The following is a 12,358-nucleotide window of genomic DNA, read 5'->3' as shown; positions in this document are numbered from 1 at the left end:
TTTCAATTTTGCCCTTCTGCTATATGTCCACTCACTTCTTATCCTAACATGCCAAACTTAAGAATGAACTATAAAACTTGTTTTGAAGACATACAATTGTTCCAATACAATTGATGTCTTGGGGAAACTATCTGAGTATGATGCAACTTCTGCATTTCTTTATATGAGATTTTGTAGGCAAGAAACATTAAGCCATGGGTCTGTAAACCTATGCAAAACCAGCAGGTGGCCTGTTTTTGTAAATAAAGCTTTATTGGAAGACAGCCATGCCCTTTCTTTTATGTATTGTCCAAGACTGCTTCATGCTTCAAAACTTGAGGTAATTAAAACAGACAAACTCTTTGCCCTTTAGGAAAATAACTGTACTCAACTGACCCAAACTCCAGAGGGATACACAAAATGCACAAACACATCTTCCAATGTCTAATAGTGACTTCAGTTGACTGTGTATGAATGATGACCATCTACAACAGGTGCTAGAACTTTCCATCAAATTTTAGATACCCCTCATACCCCCTCCTTCCTCACAATAATTCACAAGCTGACACCTACTCCCACAATAAACTGGAAGTCTTAAGGTAAAGCACTGTACGTGTTACATTTAGTATATTCCTACATATTTTTTTCTTTTTTTTTAAGTGAAGTTTTTGAATGCTGTGCTCCTAAATTAGGATTTGTTGGATTAAAGTAAAACATGCTGGATGCTAGTGAAGTGGGAATTTCAGATGAACAACATACATTTTTTTCAGTATGAGTGTGTCCTGAGTATTCCAGGCAACTGTACACTCCCTTTTCTCCTCCCCTTCAACAATACCTAGGAACCAAGAGGGCCAATAACGCTCCTCTGTCATGTCCTTTCTACGTTCACTTTACTCTTAAACGGTGTCACCTCTGTAAGACTATGAGCTCTGTAATAACTGAGGTGTCAGGGCACCTGGATGGCTCAGTTGAGCATCTGCCTTTGGCTCAGGGTGTGATCCCGGGGTCCTAGGATTGAGTCCTGCACCAGGCTCCCTGTAGGGAGCCTGCTTATGTCTCTGCCTCTCTCTGTGTGTCTTTCATGAATAAATAAATAAAAGCTAAAAAATTTTAAAAAATAAAAAAATAAAAATAAATAAATAAATAGATAAAAGCTAAAATCTAAAAATAAATCAATAAATAACTTAGGGGTGTGTGTGTGTGTGTGTGTGTGTGTGTGTGTGTTTATTTTCCCTCCTGGACACCCTAGAAGAGGGAAAAGGCAAGCATCTGAGCAGTAGGCCATTTAAACAGATCCGATTAGGCCCAAGAGTGATTAATTGTTTTATCCCTTTGGTGTAGGATTGTGCTATTCAGCTTTGGTACATGAATCTGGCACTCTACAATCATTATACTCCCTGAACCATGGTCGTTTCTTCTGGGTAACACTGAGGCAACCTGGCGAGGTTGGCTGGCCCCATATACTCAGCCAGATCTAAAACCGAACTCTCGACATTATCTCTGTTTTGTTTTGTTTTTTCTCTAAGATACTCAGCTGTATTACTTCTTTCTGTTAAGTGACATTTATGGAATAGTCTATCAAGGGACATCATATCAGTCATCATATCCCTTGCTAATTATATATAATGTTTTTCTACTGATTCAGTGAAAAATGCTACACAAGCCCAAAGCATGGAGGAGACCAGTTCTCTCACAATTTCCTCTATTTTGGAGCTACTGTCTCCAGGCTAACACTTCTTTTCCTTTCAGAAGCTGCCTTTATTCAAAGTCTTACTCTTTCTTATCGCCCCTACTCAGGATCAGTGTGATAAGCTCCTTTACATGAAACACAAAGTACTGTAGGGCTCACATTGTTATCCTTCCCATGAACATCTGTGTTGTAAAGAAAGTTAAGCACTGATCTTACTGAAGACTTCACTCATTAGAAAAGTAAGAGGTTAGAGGATCCAAGGGCTTTCTGGCACCCTTAAAATGACAATACATCAACAATAATTTACTGTCCTATTTTTAAGTTCCGCCCAAATGAGAAACATGTGATGACAGCATATTTCTTCCTATTTCCAAGTATGCAGTCAACAGAGATAAGCTACTTCCTAAAAGAGCTATTAAAACAAAAGGTTCAAGTATAAGTTTTATAAGATGCTATTTAATTACATCTATAAATACTATCTTTTTATTACATCTCAAACACTTCATAATACATACTTAGGCATTTATGATGTTTCTGTTTGTTCGATTTTTAAAGTTACCTTTCTGGTTTGTTGGGATTTTTTTTTTTTTTAAGATTTTATTTATTTATTCATGAGACACACACACACAGAGAGAGAGAGAGAGAGAGAGAGAGAGAGAGAGGCAGGGACACAGGCAGAGGGAGAAGCAGGCTCCATGCAGGGAACTCAATGTGGGACTGGATCCCAGGATTCTGGGATCATGCCCTGGGCCAAAGACAGACACTCAACTGCTGAGCCACCCAGGTGTCCCACCTTTTTGGTTTGTTTAAATTAGGAAAAGGCAGCCTCTCTGAGCAGATGAGTATAAAAAATAAAGGACTCAATTATGAGTTAACTCACAATAGAGAAAAGGCATAGAACTAGAACTGCCTATAATTTTGAGGTTTATCATTGATCCAGCCTCGGTCTCATTGGTTACAGCACAGTGTTTATATACATCCATTCAATATGCTAGCTACTAAGATCAGTGCTGATAACTTAGGAAAATGAAGTATTTCAGGTTCCAATGACTTTTTAAACCATTACGTTCTTAAGATAGGTGCCTAAAAATTCAGTAAATGAGAATGGATTTAAAATTTAAGAATAAAATGAATCCTTAATATTTAATACAAATTTATAAATTTATATATGCTAGAACATGAGCTGAATATGGTAAATTAAAATGCATTTGTGACTGTAATATAAAGTTCATGCATTCAGTTTATTATATGCACACATGCAATAACCTACATATATAGGGCTCTGTATCTTATTTTTCTCCATATCACTTTGGAATAAAGGACATATTATTTTATTTCTAACGTTTCACATATTTCTGTCCCTCCAAGTAGATATGTATTCCAGGAAAACATTTATTTTTTCCACTGCCATACATAAACCAAGGACCTAAAAAAGTAAGCAGATATCATCAAATACTTGTTAACTAAATAATAAATGGGAATACAAGAATAGTTTAAAATGCAATCTCTGTATGAATATTTTCTTTTGATTATACATTTTGAAAGTGTGAGTGTATATAGTTTTTCTTTTTCCTCCTCCATATTATTTAACAGAATGTGAAGAAAATAATCTACTCTAAAATTCTGGTGTTAAATTTTGGTGTTGTTTTTAATATTCAGCAGAACTCCTAAAATTATATTAGCATCAATTATGTCATAAAACATTACCATGATTTTGAAAAATACCTTGTTGGTGATATCTGAAATTTATTAAGTCCTTTAAATTGAGATGTGATAAATAGGAATTCAAAAAATAGAATTGAAATTATGAGATCCTAAGTCACGCAAATCACACTGCAATTTCACTATGTCAAAGAACCAAGTATCTAACACATGTTTAGAGATAACAAAGTTCTAAAAAGGAAATAAATAAAGCCTTCATAACTTTAAAATATATTTCCAATATAATTTAAAATTAATTTCAGTCAGTAATCTTAGGTAACCTAAACAATTTGTCCTGGATAATTTGATGAGGCAAATTCAGTTTCTGAATTTATTATACTGTCTTATTTAAAAATTGGAATAAGTTGGTATCCAAGATTAAATTTCAGGAATTTTCCTACTTCTATCCCTATTACATTCCTTAATTCATTTCTTCTAAGACAAATCACTATTTGGAAGCCAACAGGAATATTATTAGATCATGCTCTTATCTGAAAAAGATTCATAAATCATGTATTTAGCTCATATTTAGTATATAAAGTATTGTCACTGGAGGTGATATTTTTAGTCCTAAAATTATATTAATTCTTCTGATTAAAATTATTTTTAAGATTTTATTTATTTATTCATAAGAGACACACGGAGAGAGGCAGAGACATAGGCAGAGGGAGAAGAGGAAGCCTGATGCAGGACTTGATCCCAGGACCTTGGGATCAGGACCTGAACCAAAGGCAGACACTCAACAGGTGAGTCACCCAGGCTGACCAAAAATTATTAATAAAAGTTTTACTTATTACTCTGTCAATAAATCCCCTTGACTACCAAGTAAAGTAATTCTTTTAGCTCAGGAAAAGTAAGGAAAAGCTGGATTATTATAATTAAGTTAAAGATATTTAGCAATTGTTTCATCATATTTTTATGAATTAAAAATATGTATCTATGGACATATCTAGTTAGTTATTTTCACTTCCGAAGAAGCAGATGCAAATCACACAGAAGTGATCCAAAACTGTAGTGCAAAGTACCTTATTATGACAAAAACAAGACTATCACATGCACTCTATTTTTAGATAATTACTGTCTACAAACATATTAACTCATTGATAAAGCCTCTTGACAAATTTGTGACAAAAAAGCACTTCATTATATTTGAACACTTTCAAAAAGACAATTCTATATTTGCAAGAGACCTTAAAAATCAGTGGTTGTTCATTTATTTTTGAAGATTGGAAACTCCAGGAAAAAAACTACATGCACACATACACACACATACGTACACCCATATACATTGTGTATATATACACGAGTTTTTAAATATTATTTATTTATTTGTTTGAGAAAGAGGGAGAGAGAGCACGAGTGGGGTGGAAAGGCAGAGGGACAGGGAGAAGCAGACTCCCTGCTGAGCACAGAGCCCAGGACCCCAAGATCATGATCTGAGCTGAAGGTAGATGCTTAACTGACTGAGCCATCCAGGCACCCCTACATACACATGATTTCATACAGAAACTCAAGACCTTCACGAGTAGCCAAGAAACTCCAACCTTGTCCAATATAATCATTTTATGTCAGTAAAGTAAGAAATGTTAAATGACTCTCCTAAAATTCACGCATATAGTAGCAGACCTTAAAAGGGAACACATTGAATCTTAATTGCCAGTTCAGGACTCATTCTAGAATAATATACTGAATCTGATCAGTCACAAAGAACAAGAAACAAGTCAGAAGGGATTAAAAATGTAAATTAAAACCCCATTAATTTGATTAAATTCCCATTATTCAACAGTATGTAATTTGCATTTTAACAGCAGTTTTCAAACTAAGCTACTGCAGAACATGACTGTTACATGATTTTAACTGAAAATTTTGCTATCAAAATAGTATTCACAGAAAAGAAGTAATGGATAGCATTTTCTGAATTTTAAAAATTTCTCATCTTTTTTCTTGATGTTAGAGATGATAAGTGATTTTTAAAAATCAGTTTTATTACTTCATGTTTAATAATAAATTTCCCATTATCTTCCAACTTAAGCAGACTAACTACCAAGTGACAACCCCTAAATATTTGAGAATAACTACATACAACTCTATGAATTAACTTTTTAAGCTAAATAATTCTATTTTATATCTGGAAAAAATATTAAGTTGGAAAATTTTATATTTTCAAACCATGATTTAATAAAAGAGCATTGTTTTTGCTTGTTTGTTTTTAAACAATGGAAACAGCCACTGAATCATATTCTAAAAATACTTAAGAGTAGGAAGAAGATCTCATTATATATTCATTTAAGTAAAAGAAACAAACTGCACATGTATTCTGGTCCATAGACACTATAATCAGAAAGAAAATCATAGATACATATTTTTTCAAAAGGCAAAAACGAAGTATATCAAAATGGTAAATGATATTTATTGGTAGGAAAACATCATAAAAATTTAGAAGATAAATTGAGTTATAGAACTCCCTAAATTATACCATATATAATAAAATTTGACTAAAATTTAACCAATAAATGGAAAGCCATTTCCATCTTCTTCTGATAACTTCTTATGCATATTTTCAGACCTACCACATACACCTCATTTCAAAACTTTAACTCTTCTAAAAACCAAAGGTATCCCTACATAGTTTTATCTGAACCACGCATCATTTTGTTTGTCCTTACATGTTCGCAAAATTCCAGAGGCTTTGTTTTACTTTACATGTGACCTGTCTAAATTACATAGGCAAGACAGAGTAGATTATGGACTAAAGCCTGTTTAAGTAACTCAGTCATTGAATACCTCTCATGATTGTTTTACAATATTACATTCAAATATCTGGTTTATTATTAATAATATGAAGAATTAATAGACAATTTGGTAGAGATCAGTGAATAAAATATATAAATCCTAGCATTTATGAAAATGTTTTTTTGTTGTTACTGTTGTGGAACAAATCACTCAACATTTATCTCCACATTGCTATAGATCAAAAGTGCTTTATATCTAATTTTGAAGTAACAGGTTTTTTTTAGTTCAAATATCTCAATGATACAAAAGAATGTATTTCTTCAAGTAGAGTAGGGTATTATCTGGATTTTTTAAAAATTCATATTCAAGTAAAGAACTAAATGAAGTAGAATGGAATAGAATACAGTAAAATGGCATGGGATAGGATGATGGGAAGGGATGGAATGGGATGGGATGGGATGGGATGGGATGGGATGGGATGGGATGGAGAGGGTAGAGCAAAGTAGAGTAGAATAGCTGTAGACTATTATTAATATATAATGATGTGATTTACTATACTTATAAATATTTAATTATCCACATCCGACCAATCAAATATAAATTCCAAGAGAATAATGTTGTCTATTTTTTTTCACATCTACAATTTCAGGACCTGGCACATGGCTCAATGCTCAAAAAATTTGGTGAATAAATGGATTAAATATTTAGAATTTTGTACCTTCAGCATCCAGCCTCAAGATACAGCAAAGCTCTCACAAATTGTAACTCTTTCTAGTTATGTTTCATTTTTTTTTAAGATTTTATTTATTTATTCACTGAGAGACAGAGAGAGAGAGAGAGAGAGAGGCAGAGACACAGGCAGAGCGAGAAGCAGGGAGCCCGATGTGGGACTCGATCCCAGGACTCCAGGACCATGCCCCGGGCCAAAGGCAGGTGCTAAACCGCTGAGCCACCAGGGATCCCCTAGTTATAAGTTTCCTAATCCATAACCCTTGTCATTATTAAACATTTTCAATTAGGGAAATATTCCAAAATTATTATTTCCATTTTTCACTTGTATTAATACTACTTAGTTGCTTTTCCCACTGCTTTGTCTATTCCTCCAGCCTTTCTGCTTTAGAAAAATCATTAATTAGATAATAATCTCTTTGAAGTGTTTCAAATCTAAAAACTGTCTTGTCTCATGCCACCACTATTTCTTTACTATATGTAGGTACACAAAAAGGAGAACCCACTAAAAACAGTTTAAAATTATAAAGTTGGCAGGCACCTGGCAGGCTCAGTCCAGTAGACTGTATAACTCTCGATCTTGGTGCTGTGAGTTCAAGCCCCATATTGGATGTAGAGATCACTTAAAATTTAATCTTAAAAAAATTATGAAGTGTTTTTTTTTTTTTTTTTTTTAGAGTTTTGTTGTTTGGGGATTTTTAATTGTTCTTTGCTTTAGCTGTAACTGGTAAATATATTATTAGCCACATAATGAAATTTCTCATCTTTAATTTATAATATAATTTATAATTCAACTATTACCAAGAAAGGTAATAATGTGAAGTTTCTAATGTGAAAGGCATTCATGCATCCTGGTAATGGGAGTTCTAAACAAAAGAAATTCCAAATACAGATACTCTTCTCATTTTCAGAGTAAGAGAAAAATATTTTCCATTCTGTCCTATCATATACCTGTGTCATTGTCTAGTTTGTGATATAAAAAAAAAGTGTATGAGTCTACATACACAAAAGTTAAAGACTATTTACATGTATGTATATGTATATGTGTACACAAACACATAAATTTGCACAGAAGCAAAAAGCTACTACTTGTTCAGCCAAATTCATTCTGACTGTATGCAAAATAAGGTATTCTAAATCTCTGAATAAACTAACTGTTGTAATGTTTGATTTATTCACATTAACTAGCTAGGGTTATAAATCATGCTCTTCACACTCCAGTACACTATATTAATATATCATACTTTTCGCCAAAAAAACTCATCCTATTTGCATACATCCTCATTGTTTCAAGAATAAATCTTTATTTTGAAATATATTTAAAATGCAAAGTATTTGTGTCATGTTATAAGTTATCTGAATATTATACTAAAAAAAAAGGTAGGAATGAAAAACAACTCAAGCAAAAAGGAAGTAAGGACAAAGGACTTATTTTGTCCTTTATTTTGCTAAAGGTATCCTCTCTCTCTCTCTCTCTCTTTCAGTGAAACCGGTAGTCAGAAAGTAGAAGTACAGGTCTTAGCTTCTCATCCAAGGCTGCTAAGTACAGGTGAACCTTAGTCATGGCAGTTGCTTAATTAAAACCTCAGGTGATTCAGAGCTGCAGGAACTATTATAATTCAGGGATAAGGCAACTATGGCAGCTGACATGTCCCTTCCTGGCAGGCCCTTGCTGAGCACTTGACATATATGTTGACTCATTTAATATTCACAACAACCTTACAAAGTGAGAACTAATAGTATTCCGAATCTCTATATAAGTAAACTGAGGAATAGAGAATATAAGTAACTTGCCCAAGGCCACTCAGCAAATAGCTGGCAGAACCAGGATTTGAAATCTGACTGGTGCACATACATTCTCTCTTACAGCACTACATTTTACTTCTCCATTATAAATGTTTCTTACAAATTGTATGTGAGTTTAAACTACGTTGTCTTGCATATTCATCTCTTTTGCAGGAATACCTTATTTTAATTGTTCTTCACAGCAAATTGCTATTTAAAATTGATATGTCTAGACATGGGTTTTGAGGTCTTTTCATGCCCAAGTACTTTCTTTGCCAGAAAAAAATATCGCAATAATGGATTTTTCACTACTACAGGCTTCAAAATGTTTTAAAGTCTACATATCAGCTGCTTTTTGAAGATGATCTATAAATTGCAAAGAGAAAGCTATTATCATTTTAAGAGCATTTTTAAATCCCAGAAGTAACTTTCTCAAGAATTCTTTATTAATGCCAAATCACAGAATTGTTGACGAAAATATTCTACTAAAAACTGCGACCATTAACAACTTTGTAATCCCAATCAAAATACTGGCTAACATGGTATTATATATATAAAATTAAAGATAATGGAAAGTTCAGGAAAAAAACACAGTATAAAATGTATTCTTTTGTTTATAGGTGAAGCTATGAACAATAGCAAACAATTATAAAGGCAAAAGCCACCAAGAGTTGCCTCTCTGCCCACTGAATGGCACAAGAGGCTGCCATTCAGAACAGCAATTGGGTAAACATGGAGAGGCTACTTGGAATAAAACTACCTTAACATGACCCTCAAACAGGTCAGTTTATTCATGTTTTAGATTACAAATTTAAAACTGCACTTTTTAAATTTTGCTATTTTATTAGAATTATCATTCTAGAAATTAGAATACATGATCATTCAGAGAAATTAGCCTTTGTATTTATCTAGTCTTAGAAGCCAAAAAAAATCCAACAATAATGACAAACGAATGCTTGCATTCTCTCTCAATCTCTCAAGTAAATAAATAAAATCTTTAAAAATAATAAAATAAAGCGATACAATTGACAGTATTTTTAGTTGTTAACCTTACTCTTCAAGTTTTTACTTTTTAGTGACCCCTTAAACCTCTGTTAACATAAAATAATCTTCACTTATATAAATCACATAGTTTTTAAATTTTGTCTCTATTTCCAACTTAGCAAAATAGCTAGGAATAAGGAAGATGTAAGTCTGGTTTGAAATCACACTTTTGTTAGTTTTTTTTTTTTTTCTTTAAGATTTTTATGTATTCATGGGAGACACACACACAGAGAGAGAGAGAGAGAGGGAGGCAGAGACACAGGCGAGGGAGAAGCAGGGCCTATGCAGGGAGCCTGACATGGGACTCGATCCTGGGACTCCAGGATCACACCCTGGGCTGAAGGTGACACTAAACCGCTGAGCCACCCGGGCTGCCCACTTTTGTTAGTTTGAATGGTGATACTACTTATTTCCATCAACCACATGGGAAATAGAAAGCATTCTTACCAAATGAAAGCTCATAGAGCCTAAAACGAATAAAATATAAATGCAGATACCAAACAATTTGTGCAATTTTGAAATACTGGCTATCTGGATTATCCATGCTAATTCAATTACAGTTAACAAATGAACAAAGAGGGATCCCTGGGTGGCGCAGCGGTTTAGCGCCTGCCTTTGGCCCAGGGCGCGATCCTGGAGACCCGGGATCGAATCCCACATCAGGCTCCCAGTGCATGGAGCCTGCTTCTCCCTCTGCCTGTGTCTCTGCCTCCCTCTCTCTCTCTCTCTCTCTCTGTGACTATCATAAATAAATAAAAATTAAAAAAAAAAAAACAAATGAACAAAGACAGCAATTTGAAAGTAACTATAGTAAAAACAGATGTAGATATACATATATTTTGATATATGTATAGATATCTATACATCCATATCTATCTTTACTTGTATATATACCATACATGTGTATATAGTTTATGTGTGTAGGTACTTATGCAATTTTTAGGTATTATTCCTAGTGCTACTACCTATTATAATGTTTTTTAAATAAAATGAAGCATTTAGTGGAGGCTAACAAAAGTCCCTCAATCAGTATGGTAGACGTAAAACTATGTCTTTAAATAAGAAATGGACAATAATTATAAATTACAGATTTATGTATACCTGTGAGTTCAAATCAATTTTCAATTATCTGCACAAGCATGAGGTACTATGTAGAACCAACATGGCTTTGTAAAGTATAAATACGTCAAAATCAACTTAATTTTCTCCTGTGATAAACTCTGAGTCAATGTAGATAAGAAGAAAGCAACATATTTAATCTGTGGATTTCAGCAATTTTTTTTTAAATTTCCATCAATGTGGCATCCATTACAAACTAAAATAATAATTCTGTGACTCAACAGGCTAATATCCAACTGTCTAAAAGTTATATAAATAACAATATGAGAAAATGCAAGTCAATAGCTACCACCAGGAATCAATCCAAGGGACATAAAGCATAAACTTTCTGAATAATGGGATTGAGAATATGATTAATCCCTGTAGAGAGATTCAGGTTATTAGCCTAAAGCAGCCACACTCCAGGCAAATTGAGTCACAAGTACTAGAAAGGGACATCTGGACAACGTATAGAACATCCATTACTACTAGTGACTTCTTTTGTGTAGGTAGAATGCAAGGCCTTTGAAAATAAAGTGATATAAAATCAGAGCTCAGTATATACTAACCTTAGCTTATTGTAGGTCTTGAGGTGGTGTGCCTGCTACTACCATAACTTCCTGATGACTTCTGGGAAACTGAGCCCCAGTCTTGTTTCACTGAGATAAGGAAAGATTAAGGAGGGTTACTAACTAGTTGATGTGGTGTCCAGAATGTGTCCAGGTTAAGCTATGTGTTGAGCTACTCCAAAATACATATATTATGTATACATACAGAAAAAGAGAGTCTGAAGATTACATTTGGGCTTCCAGAAGACACAATGTAAGCCTCACTCCCTCAGATGTGGTTTTCTGCACCTCTATATCCTTTGGTGAGGAACTTGAGCTCAAAGTTTCACTGTCTATTTATACTCGAAAATACTGCTCATCTCTCCACCATGTATGCAGACTACTCTGAATTTTTATTTTTATTATTTGTTTTAATCTATTGGCAAATAAAATTGTTTATTTACCTTGTTAGTACCTGGACTGGTCTATCATCAATCTGGAAATTGTTGAATTTATTGACATTCAACACAGTTCTTGTACATCCTTGGAGGTATTTTTCATTATGTGTAAGCTTATAAAATCCTTCACCATTCAAAAGTAAGCAGTATTTGGCCCATGTTTAAATGAAAATATTATATGCTTTATGCGTATATATTTAAACCACCTATACTTTGTTAGTCATATAGCATGAAAGATGGTCAATACATTTTTACACAAATATCTAACAAATCCTGAGAGGAAGAGTTCTTAAATACTTCAATCACCTTTTTATATATTTGACTCATCTATTTTATCATATATCCATTCAGTTCATGTAAAAATCTTCTAGGGTCTGCTTCTGACCTATGCAATCTATTCTAATGATTTTTTGACTATTCGTGTACCAAACTTACTCCTTTAAAATGATTTAAACTATTAAATTAGATAATGAATGCAAAAGGCAGCAAACATTAATAAGTGCTCAGTAACCAATCACTAAATTTCTTTTCAACTATTTACACTTCCAGATTAGATTTTTAATAATCTTGTCAAACTTCAACACTATTATAAT

The 12,358-nt window shown here is 33.4% G+C and overlaps 1 protein-coding gene across 23 annotated transcripts in view; it reads right to left on the bottom strand.

Annotated features, from left to right (window-relative positions):
• ADGRL3 (adhesion G protein-coupled receptor L3) overlaps positions 1–12,358 on the bottom strand; it is a 682,677-nt gene that overhangs the window by 598,811 nt on the left and 71,508 nt on the right. Inside the window, exon 1 of one of the 23 annotated variants that reach the window (XM_049092974.1) lies at positions 11,329–11,345. The exons of the other annotated variants lie outside the window; for them this stretch is intronic. The gene's annotated coding sequence lies outside the window, so the exon portion shown is untranslated. Of the gene's footprint in view, positions 1–11,328; positions 11,346–12,358 lie in introns of those variants that run through there. 23 annotated transcript variants of the gene reach the window in all.

The sequence above is a fragment of the Canis lupus genome, chromosome 13 (assembly GCF_003254725.2).
Source record: "Canis lupus dingo isolate Sandy chromosome 13, ASM325472v2, whole genome shotgun sequence".
NCBI lineage: Eukaryota > Metazoa > Chordata > Mammalia > Carnivora > Canidae > Canis > Canis lupus.
This window is presented reverse-complemented; position numbering and strand designations above follow the sequence as displayed.